This window comes from Triticum dicoccoides, chromosome 4A (assembly GCF_002162155.2).
Source record: "Triticum dicoccoides isolate Atlit2015 ecotype Zavitan chromosome 4A, WEW_v2.0, whole genome shotgun sequence".
NCBI lineage: Eukaryota > Viridiplantae > Streptophyta > Magnoliopsida > Poales > Poaceae > Triticum > Triticum dicoccoides.
Genome location: NC_041386.1, coordinates 503,853,164 through 503,871,440, shown reverse-complemented (window position 1 = coordinate 503,871,440; position 18,277 = coordinate 503,853,164). Strand labels below are relative to the sequence as shown.

At 42.6% G+C, this 18,277-nt stretch overlaps 1 long non-coding RNA gene across 13 annotated transcripts in view; it reads right to left on the bottom strand.

Annotated features, from left to right (window-relative positions):
• Positions 1-16,739: 16,739 nt before the first annotated feature.
• LOC119286433 overlaps positions 16,740-18,277 on the bottom strand; it is an 8,193-nt gene continuing 6,655 nt past the window's right edge. For 11 of the 13 annotated variants that reach the window (XR_005140430.1, XR_005140437.1, XR_005140438.1 and 8 more), the window contains 2 exons: positions 17,431-17,699; positions 16,801-17,117 (listed from right to left, as the gene is read on the bottom strand). This is a non-coding gene — a long non-coding RNA (uncharacterized LOC119286433). Of the gene's footprint in view, positions 17,118-17,430; positions 17,700-18,277 lie in introns of all 13 variants that reach the window. The other 2 variants (XR_005140432.1, XR_005140433.1) reach the window with 2 other exon arrangements.

The following is an 18,277-nucleotide window of genomic DNA, read 5'->3' as shown; positions in this document are numbered from 1 at the left end:
CACTGGATTCGGGTCTTGCACTGATTATAATCCTCTTCAGGATCTGTCTTGTACAGTTCAGAGAGGTCATTGGGCAGATCTCTTGATGTTTCTCCTCGACGCTTTCTGCCACCCTTCCTTGCAGATTTCTCTAAAGCCATGAACTTCAAACTGAAAGGCTTCAAGACATTCAAAGGCTTCAAAGGCTTTCGCTTGCTGGACAAACAGGAACTGGCTTCGGGAGAATTTATATGATGCTGTAAGAATTCTGCAAATGAATGCAGACTATGAGAACCAAGGGATTCTTCCACGGACATGTACCTGTGACAGCATTAAGGTGCGAGGGAAGGGGAAGAGGTCATATGCATTCTCAGAAGATTTTGAAGATAAATCAGTTTAGAAGGCATTAACCTCATCGTGCGAAGACATTCACTCATAGATAAGGAGTTGGTTCCAGATTTGTACGAATCCATGGATCAGTACAAGTGAGGAATTTAACTACTTTGTGAAGTACAAGTGAATATACTAGGCATATTATGAGATGCAGTATGAAAGAGATCCAACTTGTGTGAATAGAACCTGCTTGTGGTAGAAAGTGACGAAGCTATAGGATCAAAGGGGCCGTAAAAAGGAAGTTTTATTTACCACGCGAGGAACTGCTAGACGGAGTGGAAGTGGAGGCCGAGCAGTTCGATCGCCCGTGCCCTAACTTGGCGACGGAGGACACCTATGGCGATAGCGGAGAAGACGATGTCCGCGGTCGGCGTGAAGACGGCGTCGGAGAGGTTGCGGCAGCGAAGCGCTTCGTCGCCGGCGTCGTCGAGGGCTAGCGGTGGCGGTAGGGTTCGTGCGAGAGTGGAAAAAGAGATAATGACTGCGGTGAGGCGTGTATTCATAGGGACATGGGCGGCTCAGTGTTATTACACAGGTGCCCCTGGCGATTCACATCTGAGGAACACGTGGCCATCATGCAGCATATCGGAGGTTGTTCCACGTCCCACGCACGCCTGGATTGTCGGGTGGTCGTTCCCACTTCTCCGGGTTTCAGGTGAAGGAATGAGCATTGAAAACGGACTTAATGTTTGTCTCTGTATCTTCTGCTGACAAGGACGCTGAGAAGACATTCGACAGTTTCAATAGAATGCATATGATTTGGAGAGATAGAGTTTGAGATAGAAAGCATATCGGAGTTTTAGGGTCCGATCACATTCACTTAGTTCAAAAGATTCAATCAAGAAGACATAGTTATAAGTGAATGTTGTAGAGGACAGAACACTAGTATACTTATATATAATCAACATAGTGAAGATAATCATGAAGACATATTGAAGTTGAAGCCAAACCAAATGTGAAGACATAGCAAATGTAACGCCATGGGTAAAACACTTCAAACAGAAGAATTTGGTGGTGGCGTTACCCACCGTATAGGAAGTATTAGACCCAGACACGGCGCACAATTATCGTGGTGCTCTGAAGTCAAATTCCACATTAATGTATTCACACTTAGAATGTATGTCTTCATTGATTGAAGATATACTTTACTTCGTGTGTTGCACATCTAAGTCATCAATATGCATAAGTGTTAGGATGTGTGCCTGATCACAGGACATTTGAGGATTCCAAGATATTTAGCTCACACCGTAACTTGCAAAATCTCTTCTCATCCAAGGGCTTGGTGAAGATATCTGCCAATTGCTCTTCAGTGTTGAAGTGTATGATATCATATCTTCCCTCACAACATGATCTCTGAGAAAGTGATGACGAATTTCAATGTGCTTTGTCTTCGAGTGCTGAACTGGGTTGTTGGCAATCTTGATGGCGCTCTCGTTGTCGCAGTAGAGTGGCACTTGCTTCAGATGAATGCCATAGTCCTTGAGTGTTTGCTTCATCCATAGAAGCTGAGCGCAGCAAGATCCAGCAGCAATGTATTCAGATTCAGCAGTGGAGAGAGATACACAGTTCTGCTTCTTTGAAGACCAACATACAAGTGATCATCCCAGAAAATGACATGTGCCTGATGTAGACTTGCGATCCACCTTGTCACCAGCATAATCAGCATCCGAGAATCCAACCAGATCAAACTCTGAGCCCTTTGGATACCATAATCCTAGAGTTGGGGTGTGAGCCAAATATCGAAGAATTCACTTCACAGCTAAGTGATGCGACTCCTTTGGTGCCGCTTGGAATCGAGCACACATGCAAACACTAAGCATAATATCTGGCCTAGATGCACATAGATAAAGTAAATAACCAATCATGGAGCGGTATACCTTTTGATCGAACTCTTTACCATTGTCGTCGGGACCCAGATGATGTTTGGCTGGCATTGGCGTCGTGAAGCCTTTGCAGTCTTGCATACCGAACTTCTTCAGGCAATCTTTGAGATACTTCTCTTGAGATATGAAGATGCCGTTGCGTTGTTGTCGTATTTGAAGACCGAGGAAGAACTCCAGCTCTCCCATCATGGACATCTGATATTGCTCTTGCATCATATATCCAAACTCTTCATTGTACTTCTGATTGGTGCAGCCGAAGATAATGTCATCCACATATATTTGGCACACAAACAGTTCACCATCACATATCTTCGTGAAGAGAGTGGGGTTGAGGGAACCAGGTATGAAGCCTTTGCTCTTCAGGAAGTATTTGAGTGTGTCATACCAAGCCCGAGGGGCTTGTTTGAGGCCATACAGTGCCTTGTTGAGCTTGTATACCATGTCAGGATGTTTTGGATCTTCAAAGCCAGGCGGTTGTGCAACATACACTTCTTCTTCAATCTTGCCATTGAGAAAAGCACTCTTCACATCCATTTGATATAGAAGTATGTTATGATGATTTGCATAGGTCAGCAGTATGCGTATGGCTTCAAGTCGAGCCACAGGAGCAAATGTTTCATCGAAGTCAATGCCTTCCACTTGAGTATATCCTTGAGCAACGAGACGAGCTTTGTTTCTGACAACTTGACCATACTCATCTTGCTTGTTGCGGTATATCCATTTGGTGCCAATTATGTTGTGCTTCCGAGGATCAGGACGCTTAACCAGTTCCCATACATTATTCAGCTCAAACTGTTGAAGCTCTTCTTGCATAGCTTGAATCCATTTAGGTTCCATGAAGACTTCTTCAACTTTCTTGGGTTCTGTTATTGAGACGAATGCAAAGTGCCCACAGAAATTTGCCAGCTGAGTAGCCCTTGAACGAGTAAGCGGACTAGGTGCATTGATGCTATCAATTATTCTCTCAATCTGCACTTCATTGGCAACACGAGGATGAACAGGGCAAAGATTTTTCTCTTGCTGATCATTGTCATTGTTAGTGGGATTGTCTTCAGGCTGAGCATTGTCTTCAGGTTGATCAGGTGCGGAGATGATAAGTTCCTCTTCAGGTTGAGCTTCAGAGGGTATGATTTCTCCAGTTCCCATAAGTTTGATTGATTCTCTGGATGGAACTTCATCTAGCACATTTGGCAGGTGCTCTCTTTGTGAGCCATTAGTCTCATCGAACCGCACATCCACTGTTTCAACCACTTTATAATGAAAGATATTGAAGACTCTGTAGGAGTGCGAAACCTTTCCATATCCAAGCATAAAACCCTCATGTGCCTTCGGTGCAAATTTTGAAGTGTCATGTGGATCCTTGATCCCGCCAAATACTTTGAAGTAACTTACATTTGGCTTCTTGCCAGTAAGGAGCTCATAAGATGTCTTATTCAGAAGCTTGTGAAGATAAACACGGTTGATTGTATTGCATGCAGTATCAATGGCTTCAGGCCAGAATTTTCTTGGAGTCTTGTATTCATCAAGCATTGTTCGGGCCATCTCAATGAGTGTTCTGTTCTTGCGTTCTACGACGCCATTCTGCTGTGGCGTGTATGGAGCTGAGAATTCATGTGTGATGCCCAAAGTATCAAGATATGTATCAAGGCCAGTGTTCTTGAATTCAGTGCCATTGTCACTTCTAATGTGCTTTATCTTGGCGCCATAGTTGTTCATTGCTCGATTGGCAAAGCGTTTGAAGACATCCTGCACTTCAGTCTTGTAGAGGATTATGTGCACCCAAGTATATCTAGAATAATCATCAACAATGACAAAGCCATAGAGACAAGTAGTAGTAGTAAGAGTTGAGTAATGAGTGGGACCGAAAAGATCCATGCGAAGCAGTTCGAAGGGTTGAGTCGTTGTCATGATTGTCTTCGAGGGATGCTTGGCCCTCGTCATCTTTCCAGCTTCACAGGCAGCGCATAAGTGATCTTTCTTGAACTTGACGCCCTCGATGCCTATGACATGCTTCTTCTTTGCAAGGGTGTACAGGTTCCTCATGCCAGCATGCACTAGCCTTCGATGCCAGAGCCAGCATTCTGAAACTTTTGCTAGAAGACATACGGCAAGCTGTGGTCCTGCTGAGAAATCTACCACGTACAAATCATCTTTCCGATACCCTTCAAACACTAGAGACTTGTCAGATTCCATTAGAATAAGGCAACGATATTTTCCAAACATCACAATCATGTTTAAATCGCAAAGCATTGAGACAGACATTAAGTTGAAGCCAAGGGATTCAACAAGCATGACTTTATCCATGTGTTGATCCTTTGAGATTGCAACTCTACCTAGACCCAATACCTTGCTTTTACCAGTGTCAGCAAATGTGATGTGACTTTTATCAGATGGACGTAAAGTTGAGTCCATGAGAAGACTTCGCTTGCCAGTCATGTGATTGGTGCACCCACTATCAATAATCCATTTTGAAGCTGCTGGTGTCGTACCCTACAGTGCAGTTAGGGGGATAGGCTTCACGAATAGTGTTGTGAAGCAAAAACATTTGACGAACCAGTGGGTTATGAAAGCTTAGATCCAGATTACGACTAATAGGGAGAGTAGCAAGCGATTCAGGAACGAAGTACATAGTAAGACCATTCGGGCATTTGATCTTGCACCCTACAAGATGTTTAAGGTCCCCAGCAATAGCGTCAGACGATTTTGGTTTTCTGCTGGAGACCTTTCCCTGCAAAAGAGAGTTAAGCTTTCTTAGCCACCCACATCTTCAAGGGTGGCTTAGAAGCAATAAGTCTAAGTGCAGCGTCTGAGAACTTTGGCTTTGGAGCCCTAGCAAAAAGTCTTGCAGGCGGACAATAGTACTCATAAGAATAAGCAGAATAGTTCTTGGTCTTATGAACATGGCGGTTCGATGAACCGCGCTCATATTCATAGGCCTGAGTATGGTTTCCCTGTAAAACATTTGCGTTAGTGCGACTCAGGTGAGTCCTCTGTCTGTATGAAGCCTTTGGACCGTACGAAGCCTGTGGTCTGGGGTTTGTCTTCTTCACCTGTGGTGTCATGATGACATTCACAAGAAGATTTTCCAAACACTTTTTCGGCACCTAGATCTTCTTCATAGGCGGCCCATTCTTGCAGTTAGTGCCAATATACCTGGCAAACACTTCACCATTCTGATTCTTAAACAGTTTATAGTTTGCATCAAAGGATTCATCAATGACAATGGGGTTAGCACAAGTGAAGCCAGATAGATTGGATGGATCTGCTGAAGGTTCCTTTGCAGCAACCCATGTGGTTTTGGGGTACTGCTCAGGTTTCCAGTAAGAGTCATCAGCATTCATTTTCCTTACGAACCCAACACCCTCTTTCCTCGGGTTTCAGTTCAGAATCTGCCTTTTGAGGACATCACATAGTGTCTGATGCCCTTTAAGACTTTTGTACATCCCTGTTTCAAGCAATGTCTTCAACCTAGCATTCTCATCAACAATAGCAGTGGTATCCTCAGCAGAGGGGTTAGTTCCCACATCAACAGTTGAAGATATTGCAACAGTAGCAGCAGTAGAACATTCAGCAACAGAAGTAGCCTTATCACGCTCAATGCATTTAAGACATGGTGATTCAAATCCTTCCTGAGCGGAACTAATCTGTTCGGCGCGAAGTGACTCGTTTTTCTTTTGAAGATCTTCATGAGCCGCTCTCAATTTCTCAAGATCTTGCTTCCTTTGAAGATAATCATAGGAAAGCTTTTCATGAGTCGTTGAGAGCGTTTCATGATGACTTTCAAGTTCCTCATACTTAACGTGAAAATTTTTTATGTCTTCAATTAAGGACTCAGATCGAGTCATTTCAGCGCCTAATAGATCATCGCTTTTGTCTAACAGTTTTTGAATATGTTCCATAGCTTTCTGTTGTTCAGTTGCAATTTTAGCAAGTGTTTTGTAGTTGGGTCTTGAACCACAATCAGAGTCATCTTCACTAGATGTTTGATAGTGAGTAGTGCGTGTGTTTACCTTGGCACCGCGTGCCATGAAGCACTAGGTAGGAGCGGAGTAGTCCTTGTCATTTGCATCGGTGTCGGTGATGAAGTCATTGTCTTCAGTGTTGAAGATGGACTTGGCAACGTATGCTGTAGCCAGACTTGCAACGCCAGAATCAGACTCCTCCTCAGACTCCACCTCCGCCTCCTCAGAAGCGGACTCCTCCTCTGAATCCATTTCCTTGCCAACAAACGCACGTGCCTTGCCAGATGAGCTCTTCTTGTGTGATGAAGACTTTGAGGAAGACTTGGAAGAAGACTTTGAGTATTTCTTCTTCTTCTTGTCATCAGAGTCATATTCCTTGCTCTTCTTTTTCTTTTTGTTCTCATTGTCCCACCGCGGACACTCAAAGATGAAGTGGCCAATTTTCTTGCACTTGTGGCATGTTTTCTTCTTGTAGTCATGAGTAGAAGCTTCATCATTCCTTGAGCTTGATCGTGAAGACTTTCTGAAACCTTTCTTCTTGGTGAATTTTTGGAACTTCTTCACAAGCATAGCAAGTTCCCTTCCAATGTCTTCGGGATCATCAGAACTGCTGTCAGATTCTTCATCAGATGAGGAGACATCTTTTGCCTTCAAGGCACGAGTTCGCCCATAGTTTGGACCATAGATATCTCTTTTCTCAGAAAGCTGAAACTGATGTGTGTTGAGCCTCTCAAGTATGTCAGACGGATCGAGTGTCTTGAAATCAGGACGTTCTTGAATCATCAGGGCTAGGGTGTCAAACGAACTGTCAAGTGATCTCAGTAGTGTCTTGACGACTTCATGTTTGGTGATCTTAGTAGCGCCGAGGGCTTGAAGCTCATTTATGATGTCAGTGAGTCGATCAAACGTGAGCTGGACATTCTCATTGTCATTTCGCTTGAAGCGGTTGAAGAGGTTGCGAAGGACACTGATTCTCTGATCTCTCTAGGTTGAGACACCTTCATTGACCTTGGAGAGCCAGTCCCAGACTAGCTTAGATGTTTCCAAAGCACTCACACGGTCATACTGTCCTTTGGTCAGATGATCACAGATGATATTCTTGGCAGTAGAGTCCAGTTGAATGAATTTCTTGACATCAGCAGCAGTGACACCTTCTCCAGCCTTGGGAACACCGTTCTTGACGACATACCATAGGTCGACGTCAATGGCTTCAAGATGCATGCGCATCTTATTATTCCAGTAGGGATATTCAGTTCCATTGAAGACGGGGCACGCAGCGGAGACTTTAATTATCCCGCAATCGACATAGCTAAAACTCCAGGTGGTTAAACCGAATCACACAGAACAAGGAAGTACATTGCTCTGATACCAATTGAAAGTGCGTTATATCGACTAGAAGGGGGTAAATAGGCGATTTTTATGAAAGTCTTCAAAACGTGGAAGTTTCGAAGACAAACGATAGAAGTAAACCTATTACCATGCAGCAGAAGGTAGACTACACTAGGTAACCATAGTCAAGTATTCAATGAAGTGAAAGCACAATGACTAATAGCAGCTAGATAGTAAGGATCGGGTAGGAAGATATTATGAAGCCAAACAGAACACGCAGTTATTCAGTGAAGACAAAAGATAGTGCAATCATACAATGACTTCACAAGGACCAACAGTAAGTAAAGGGAAGAGAAGGATGAAACCAGTGACTCGTTGAAGACAATGATTTGTTGGACCAGTTCCAGTTGCTGTGACAACTGTACGTCTGGTTAGGGCGGCTAGGTATTTAAACCTGAGGACACACAGTCCCGGACACCCAGTCCTGAACACGCAGCTCAGGACACCCAGTCCTCACTGTATTCCCCTTGAGCTAAGGTCACACAGACCTCGCCCAATCACTCTGGTAAGTCTTCAAGGTAGACTCCCAAACCTTCACAGACTTCGTTCACTGGCGATCCACAATGTCTCTTGGACGCTCAGAACGCGACGCCTAACCGGCTGAAGGATTCACAGTCCTCAAATGTAATAAGTCTTCAGATCACACAGACAAGAAGACTTAAGTGATGCCTAACACTCTTAGGCTCTGGGTGGTTAGGGCTTTATCCTCGCAAGGAATTCTCTCTCAAAGGCTTTGAGGTGGGTTGCTCTCAAACGACAAAAGTCGTACACTAACTCTAAGCAGCCAACCGTTTATGGTTGTAGCGGGTGGGCTATTTACAGCCACTAGGCAACCCGACCTGATTTGTCCGAAATGACCCTGGGTCACTAAGGAACTGACACGTGTTCCAATGGTCAGATTTCAAACTCACACAAAAACTTTACTTGGGTTACAAGCAAAGCTGACTTGTTCGACTCTAGACAAGATTCGCTCCCATAGTCTTCACTCGAAGACATAGGTTTTGGTTAAGCATCACTTCAGTCATTCTGACTGATTCTCTTGGACCCCACTTAACAGTACGGTGGTTCCTATGACTCAATAAAGAAGAAAAAGAACTACGAATGATCTAAGTCTTCGAGCTCCATAGGCTTCATGCGATGTCTTCTCTTGTCATAGTCTTCAATGTGAATATCTTCATATACCACCTTTGACATCAATGTCTTCATACATTTTTAGGGGTCATCTCTGGTAGGAAAACCGAATCAATGAGGGACTTCTACCTGTGTTATCCTGCAATTCTCACAAACACATTAGTCCCTCAACTAAGTTTGTCGTCAATACTCCAAAACCAACTAGGGGTGGCACTAGATGCACTTACACCTAGCAACTCTTCGGAAAATACGTCATGGAAATCCCTTACCACTGGTACTTCCTCCTGTACAACTCCTGATAAGGAATTTACTTGTGTCCTATTTGGCGCATGCCAGGATACATACTTGATCCTTCTTCCTTCTGGCGTCGTAAGCAAAATTGTCTTACTGGCGCAATCGATGTTTCCCCCATACATCGACAGCCAATCCATACCGAGAATTACATCCAAACCTTGGGATTCCAGAATAATTAAATCCATTGGGAAAATATGCCTTCCTATACTTAATGGCACTTGGAAACATCCTTAACTGGCCATATACTCCGCTCCTGGTGAGCTTACTAGCATAGGTGTTCTAAGAAACTTAGTGGGCAAGTTATACTTATCCACAAATCCCCTTGATATATATGAATGCGATGCACCAGTATCAAAAAGAACGAGTGCAGTAAATGACTTAACCAAAAACTTATCGATTACTGCATCCGGCTGCTCTTCAACCTCCTCCACATTAACGTGGTTCACCTGTCCCCTGTTGAAAGGGTTCGGCTTCTTCCCAGAGCTTCCATTGCCATTCTGGCCTTCAGAACATTCATTGGCATAATGTCCGGTCTTCTGACACTTAAAGCAAGTGACTTGGCTCAGGTCTTTCTTGGCTGGGGTTGATGGGTTGGTACGGTTCTGGTCGTTGCTTCCTCCATTACCATTACCATTCTTGGTGCCATTGTGATTGTGCGAGGTACCTCCTCCATGAGTATGCTGAAAATGTCCTCCCGATCTAGGGATAAATCGTGGCTTCTGCTGAGCTCCTGAATTGTACTTTCCTTGTGCATATTTCCTCTTGCGATTTTCAATTTGCTGCTGCTTCCCTTCAATCATAAGAGCACGATCTACCAACTCCTGGTAGTTGTTGAAGGTTGCTACCATCAACTGCATGCTCAACTCATCATTCAGTCCTTCTAGAAACTTTTTCTGCTTAGCTGCATCCGTAGCAACGTCATCTGCGGCATAACGTGCTAATTTACTAAAGTCCTCCACATACTGGCCAACTGTCCGTCCTCCTTGGCGCAAGTTGTGAAACTCTCGCTTCTTCAAGGCCATAGCTCCTGCTGAAACATGGGCAGTTCGAAAAGCCAGCTGAAACTGGTCCCATGTGACAGTGTCGACAGGGAAAGTGGCTGTGAAATTCTCCCACCATGATGTTGCGGGTCCTTCAAGCTAATGTGCGGCAAACTTCACCTTCTCCGCATCTGTGCACCCTGCTGTGGTCAACTCCCTAGCTGTCTTGAGGAGCCAATCATCTGCTACTATCGGCCCGGTGCTACTGGAAAACACCGGCGGATTCAGCCTAAGAAAACGGGCTAAGTGATCAACAGGTGGTGGTGGTGGTGGTGGGTTGTTATTGTTGTTCCCTTGATTCTGATTCTGGACTAGCAACTGCATCAATGTGTTCTGCTGCTGGATCAACTGAGTGAGCTCCGGTGAGAAGGTAAATCCGGGTCACGTCTCGAAGGCATCTAAGGGTTTAGAAAAGATGAGATTTAAGAATAGAGGGGGTCTAAAGAGAAAACACTACCCATATGCACATGAGGCAAAAGCAAACAATTCACTTCATTCAATCAAACAAGGGCATACAATCGATCTAACTATCACAAAAGTGCTCGGACTACTACTACTGATGAGGTGGTCTACTAGAAATATTTTTCGGTTGCAGACTCCATGATATCTGCTCCAGCTTCATCAACATAGTCATCATCGCTATCATCTGGGTCCGAGTCGGTGTCGTCGATGATGATGTAGTCTTCCGGGCGAATCTCATTGGGTTCTTCATCTTCATCTACTGGTGTAGGGTCTCCCATAAATATTCCGATCTTCTTGATGAGATCGTCATTCTTCTCCACTAATACTTCTATTTCCTCTTCATAATCTTCACGTGTAGCCTTGAGTTCTTCCTCCAGTTCCTTGATTCTGGTCCTTGTCTTCTTCAGGTCTATCATGTCGGCGCACATATCGTTCTCCTGACGTCGAATGTGCTGGTTTAATTCCTGGATAAAAGTTGTAATTGATCTATCCTTTCTGGTGCTGATCATCTCCCAGTGCTCATCTCGGCGCCCACAAATCTAGTAGATAGTATCCTTGAGATCATTACGGTAGACTTCTCCAATGCGTCTCATGGCGATGTGAGCTGCCATGCTCTTTCCTAGACTCCAAGTTGGTGCATCAAAAGAAAACTCTATGGGCTTAGTGACTGGCATGAACGTCCTTCCTGGAACTTGAACTTGAATCATCCATCGCTCTTCTTCAGGTAAGGTGGCATTGTAGGTTCCGGCGAAGCTTGGTACTCCTATGTTCAGGTATCTAGTGACTTCCTTTAGGTGACGTCCAAAGGGTGTATCTTCTTCCGGTTGCGTGAACTTCTTCCTTGCATCCGCCATCCTAAAGAGTAGAAAAGATGAGAGGTCAGAGAAGAAGAGAATGCATAGTGATCTAGGTCTTTAGCTTAGTGGTTATGTCCTACAATCAGCGTGTGCTTTGATACCATCTCTGTAGCGACTAGACCTCAAACAGTCTGATCTCTGTGCTCAGATGTCATCCCTGGATCAGTAATGCTGACACCACACAGTACTTGAAAGATTTATAATAGAGTAGCAATCACACACTTATTACATCAAGTGTCTCAATAAAGAACTTATAATAATAAATATGGCTTAAGGCCATCTAATAACGATAACAGTGGAAGACTTGGAAGATAAGTGAGTCCATCAACTCCAACGGCATCACTGAGTATAGAACCATGACCTAAAACTCCTTAATCGTCGTCTGAAAAGTCTGCAATATTAACGTTTGCTGGCAAAGTAACACATAGAGAGTAATGGAATGAAACAGCTATACTATATGCATATTTGGCTGGTGGAAAGCTCTATGGTTACAGTTTTGCGTAAAGCTAATTTTTCCCTACTGCAAAGGAATAAATTTTATTTAACTATCATGGTAGTTGTTAAACATTGAGAATGGTTGACAGCATTCTCAATCCCAATTAAGTATCATCATTAAACAAAACCCATCAAAATTAAATTTTAGAGTAACATGTTGAGATTCACATGATAATCCAAGTATTAGATACTCAAGATGTCCATAACCGGGGACATGGCTAACTATGATTAGTTTATACACTCTGCAGAGGTTTGTGCACTTTTCCCCACAAGACTCGATCGCCTCCGTTTGGTTTCTTGCACTACACGGTGTTTGAGAAACGGATGACCGAGACATAGTCTTTCAGAAGTGCTAGCACCTTACGATGGATAGACCGTTACACCTACTTTCCCCTACATCCGTTAGTCTACCCTGTAAGAGTTCGCATGACTTAATCAACTATGGTAGAGCCCATAATAGCTTGTGGCTGCACACGGAAGTTTCTAGTATGAAAAATCTCATGATCCCTTTGGGCCTGGGTGGCGGTCCATAAAGAAAAACAGGCAATCCTGGAATACCCAGGTACCTCAATTCATCCAGATGTGTGTTTAAGTTGCCACCTTAGATAAACCATTAATTAACAAACTCACATCTATCATGGATATCACTCACCCAATCCACGTCTACTAGCATAGCATGGCATAATAGGCAAACGTAGAGTAACTCCCAAAGGTTTGATAATACAACAGGTACTACCTCAACTACTTCCCATCCCACAATTTAATTAGATCATAATCATGCAATGTTTGAGGATTGATCTAATGCAATAAAACTGGGTAGTAGGAGGTATGATCAAAGTGTTACTTGCCTTGCTGATGATCCGCGAAACCTAGAGATTCGAAGTAACAGGCGGCGCACTCTGGGTATTCTATCACAGACAAACAAACAAGCATACAATAAGATTCATCTAATGCACAGGTAAAACTCAAATAAGAGATCTAACCAGAAAGTTCAACTTAAGAACTCCGGTTTGCAAAAAGAATCAAATCAAACGAAGCAACGAAAGTCAAACGGCAAAAGAAACAGGCTTCGTTTACTATTTTGGATCTAGGGCAATTTCTACAGTGGCAAAAACTTGTTTAAGTTGGTTAAACGGATAGAGGGTTTCGAGATGAAACTCCAGGTGCTTGAATCGCCTGATTCCGATAAACGAGCGAAAAGTTATACTAAAACGAAAATCGGATCAGAAATCGCGATCAGAAAAATTACAGATTTAATCCGAGAGAAAAAATGAACGTTCGCTAGAACGAACGAACGAACGGTCGCTATTCAAATAAATCGGAAAAACTGATCTATTAAAAAACCGAAACTAAAAAAAACGAACAAAACCGTCAGAAAACCGAACGGTTTTTTAGAAAAAAATCGGCGTCTGAAAAAAACTACCCGGCAACTCCAGCGAGGCTCCGGCGGCGGCGGCGGCGCTAGGACGGCGGGGCGGCGCGCTAGGGTTTGGGGAGGATCCCGGGCTGGGCTCCCCGGCTTATAAAGCCCGGACGGGCCTAGTGTCCGGATCGGACACGGCCCGTAGGTCGGTTGCGTTTTTTTAATTATTCTGCGCAGAAAAATAAATAAAAGAAATACTAAACGGACTCCAAAAATACCGAAATAAATTTTCCTAAAATCAATCCGCACAAGGTGAACATTTATTTGGGGCCTAAATGAAATTTTGAAAAACGCACACTTTTCCTAATTTCAAATAAAATATCGAAAAACTCCGAAATAAAATCTTATTTGATTTTATTATTAAATCCTCAATATTTCTTTATTTTGGGAAAGTCATTTTATTTCCTCTCTAATATTTTTGTAATAGAAATAATTGATGATAAAATAATTAAAATCAAATGATCCTATTCTCAAAATTTGAAAAAACTCAAATATGAAAATAATGAAATCCCCGACTCTCTCCGTGTGTCCTTGAGTTGCGTAGAATTTCTAGGATCAAAACTAAAAACAAATAAATTATAATATGCAATGATGATCTAATGTATAACATTCCAAATTGAAAATTTAGGATGTTACACTACGCTTTCCACGGATTGATAAATCTTAGGTCATCCACTTGAGGAAAATTTGCTCGTCATCATCTTCATGTTATTTTACCACGGATTGTGAAAATAAAAAAAATGTTCTGGCATTTCAAAAAAAGGCATAAATATTTAAAAAATTGTGCATACATTGTAAAAAAATAATGTAAAACATATTTCAAACCATTAAAAATGTATATTACATTTTAAACAATTGTTTACACATTTCAAAAAAAATGTATACATTTTTTTATTGTTTATACAATGTAAATAAGACATTTTCGCATGATGTAAAAAATTTTACCATTAAATAAATGTACCTAATATTTTAGGGAAATATTATCTCTTTTCATAAAAAAATGTTTGTACTACAACACATAAAAAAAGTTTCGCATAGGTTTGAAAATTGTATTTACATTAAGTAAATGTACGCAACATTCTTAAAAATATTCACATGGATATAAAACAATTTGTGATTTTTGTAGAAAAATGTATACAATATATTTTTTGTATATCATAGTACAATATTTATTGCCAGTAAACAAATATACAACATGTATTTGAAAAATGTTACCATGTATTTGAAAAAGTGTTTAAAACATGTATTTACTTTAAATGTACACCATGTATTTAAAAAATGTCGATTGTGGACCTAAAAATTAGACATATGTTAAAACCTGATAAAAAATAAAAAGCAGATAAAATGAAGATAACCAAGAAATAAACAAAGGAAAACAAACAAAGAAAAGATATCCAGGAAAACCAGTGAATAATTAAATGAAACCAAAGTATAAGGAAGTAAAAACCCAAAGAAAACATGTGACAAGGAAAATATAGCCAGAGTATAACGAAAAAAAAGGAAAAACCAAAGAAAATCGGTGAAAAATAAGTAAATAAAGACGAAGAAAACAGAGTAGAGCAAACCTACAACAACATGAGCGGCAGCGCTCGGCCTGCGTTAATGGGTCGGCCCAATAGTCGCCCACCCATAGGTGATTTCTAGAGAGCAACTAGTTGATGAGCGCTCATTCGGGCGCCTTCCAACATTCACTTGGGGTAGTCCGACAGCGTGTTCACAGCCGCCGTCACGTGTCGCGCTTTGGATGCTTTCACCGGATTTTTTTCCCGTATATGTTTTCGACTTTTTAGATAATTTAATCGGTGTTTCTTAGCTTTCCGATTTTCCACCTGTCTATCTTAGAGTTTGACCAAAAAAAGTTGGAAAAAAATTGCATGAAAAAACAAAATTTTCTCCCGCAAGCACAGTTTTGATTTTGCGTGAGGCATGGCCGTGCCTCTCGAAAACGAAAAAAATATGTTTTTTCCTTGTGGGGCACGCTTTTGCTTCTGCAGGAGGCACGGTCGTTCCTCTCACAAAAGAAAAAAAAGTGTTTTCTCTTTTTTTCCTTCCGTGAGAGACACGGTTTTCCATCCGTGAGGCACGGTTTTACTTCTGTGAAAGGCACGGCCGCACCTCTCAGAAACGGAAGAAAAAAATATTTTCTCCTTTTTTCCTTTCATGAGAGGCATAGTTTTGCATTCGCGAGAGGCACGGTTTTACTTTTGCGAGAGGCACTCGAAAACGACTTACGAAAAAAGAAAAAACATGCTCCCGGTTCTGTTTTTTCATTAAAAAAAGTTCGTCAAACCTATCAATATGAGATCTAGTTTTGATAATCTTAACACAAGGAATGCAACTGTAAAAACGGTTCGAGATGTAGACGAACAGTTTAACAGATAAAACATTTTAAATAAACAGATCTACAAAAAATGAAAAACCCTTAAGTGGTGCAACATTGACACACACTATTTGTCGCAACCTAAGAATCGTGGAAGTGATCTTCGAAGTACTCTTGATTAATTAGTGATTTCGTGATTCCTAACACTGTTCTTGCGTGTGGCATGTGTTTTATCGCGAAATCTATATATACTAGTACAGTGCCCATGCGTTGCCACGGGCTCTTGAAATAGTTTGCAAGAGTTACATGTTAACTTTCTAAGGCCTTGCCCCGTCGTAGATCCAGACCCCCGCCACTGATTCCACCCCGCCTTGGCCACCGCCTGCCGCCGCGCTGCCCCATCGTGTTCGCCTCCGCCAGCCCCGACCCTGCCCGCCTCCTCTCCGGCCGCATCCGCCTCCGGTCCATCCTCTGCCTGGCCCGCTCCGTCTGCCTCCTCTCTGGCGCTGCTCCATCCGCCGCCCGCTCCTTCCGCCTCCGCCCCGCGCCGCACGCCGCCGCCCCGCTCTGTCCGCCTCCGCCCCGCACGTCGCCGCCCCGCTCCCCGCTCGGCCGCCGCCCGCTCCCCAATGGCGCCGAAGAAGACGCCGAAGGGCAAGTCCGGTTTCTTCGGCATGAGGGCGAAGCTTTCGGGAACTTTGGACTGAAGTTCTCTGACGCCTGGCAGCGTTCATGGCTCGGCACGTATCCCACCGCTGATGAGGCCGCGCATGCTTACGACGTGGCGGTGTGGCGTGCCGGACGGCCGAAGACGGACCTAAACTTCCCGGAGGTCGAGTCCCAGGCGGTGGCGGAGTGGCTCGTGCCGCAGGGCATCCGGATGGGGGAGATGCCGGCTAAGAAGGCGAAGAAGAGACCGGCGGTTGTTGTCGCTCCCTGCGAGAGCAATGAGGCGGCGATGGCTTGGTTTGCGCGATTTGTAATTTGCTGCAAAGCCATCTCTAATGAAATGCTATTTGCTACATTTTTTAAATAGGAAAATTATTCCGATCAGCCAGCCATAACTCAACAGACCAATCTCTAATGAAATACTATTTGCTACATTTTTAAATAGAAAAATTATTCCAATCAGCTAGCCATAACTCAACAGACCAATCCGAACCCACATTTTCTAAAGTAAAGAAATTATTTCCCTTATAGATCAAGATGTGAAAGTGTCGTTTGCCCGACTGCTACGTTCCTACACACGCAGAGCAAATTATTTTTCAAATCAAGGAATTAAGAAAAGGAAGAATATCATGATGTTCGTGGCACTTGCCAGGTCTGCCATGCTACCTTGGCATCGTCTTTTTAGTCTCTACCCACATGCTAAGTTGAGAAATAATCTTCAGATATACCCACTGCTAACACACTCGCGCACCGGCTGCCCATTGCCTCTTGCGCCACCCGCGCGCTCTCTCGGCCCAATGTTGTTGATTGGAATGCGGGACTGAAAGTAATCAATGAACAGGTTTTAGTTTTGCTTGGCATCAATATTTGGTACTTGTCAATCCATCTAACGCACAAAAAATCGACTCTCAGACATAAAAGTGATCTAACTCATTTGTCAAGTACCCTGCTCTAAAAACTCGGTGATAAATGAATCTAGTAGAAGTAAAAATGGTAAGAAGCCCTCATCTCAAACTATAACATAGCTAAAATTAATTAATTTAACAATTGTGGTTCAATAGTTGGAACACTGCAGTTTTCTTTATATGGACTTATACTAAAGACAATTTAGGTATGGAAGAGAAAAACATCACCTCCAATCATTAACATCCCAATATTCTGACGTAGATATAGCACTGACTTCTCTAGATGAACAATGATCCCAATGTCCCTCTTACTGGATAGCAAGTCCAATGTCAACAGCAATACGCAATAGGGAGCGACATATGAAATCTTGTGGTCCATAGCAATTAGAGTCCTCCTCAAGAACTTATCCTGCTTCGATAACCACATATGAACCAACCATAGAAGCTCCATGGCCTGAAAAATTGGATGTGGGGAGCCATGCTTATAACATTTAGACCTGTGACCAAGGCATATATCAAGACCTTTTGCCAAACTTGAATTTCAATCCAAAATTGACTATGGCAGTTGGCAACCATAGTTGCAGTTCTCCCTATTCTCAAAATAATTATGCAAATCCCAGATGATAATAGTACAAGGATGCCCAAAAATCTAAAGTAGAAGTGAAATAATGCTATTGTTTTTACTTCTAAAAGAGTAGCCAATATGATAATCTAAACTATAACTTCAGATGCTTACACGCACCTTGGGTAGTTGTCACCACTAAATTTTCTCCGATCATAGTCAGTGTTTCAACTCTCCATAAAGCATGATTTGCATTATTTTTACCACGTATAATGAAAATCGCTGGTAACTTCATATCTCATTTGCTCACCAATGGCAACTGGAATGTGTGTGTTGGAATAGAGGCCTGAAATACTGTAAGCCTAGCAAAGACTCCATGATAATAATGTATTTTGGAAAGAAGTCTTTTAAGAGATCTCGATAAGAATGTACTGGCATAGTTTAATAGTTTAGATTATAATCGGTTTATAGGCACAAACAAATTAAATTACTCATAAATATTTAAACCAGACA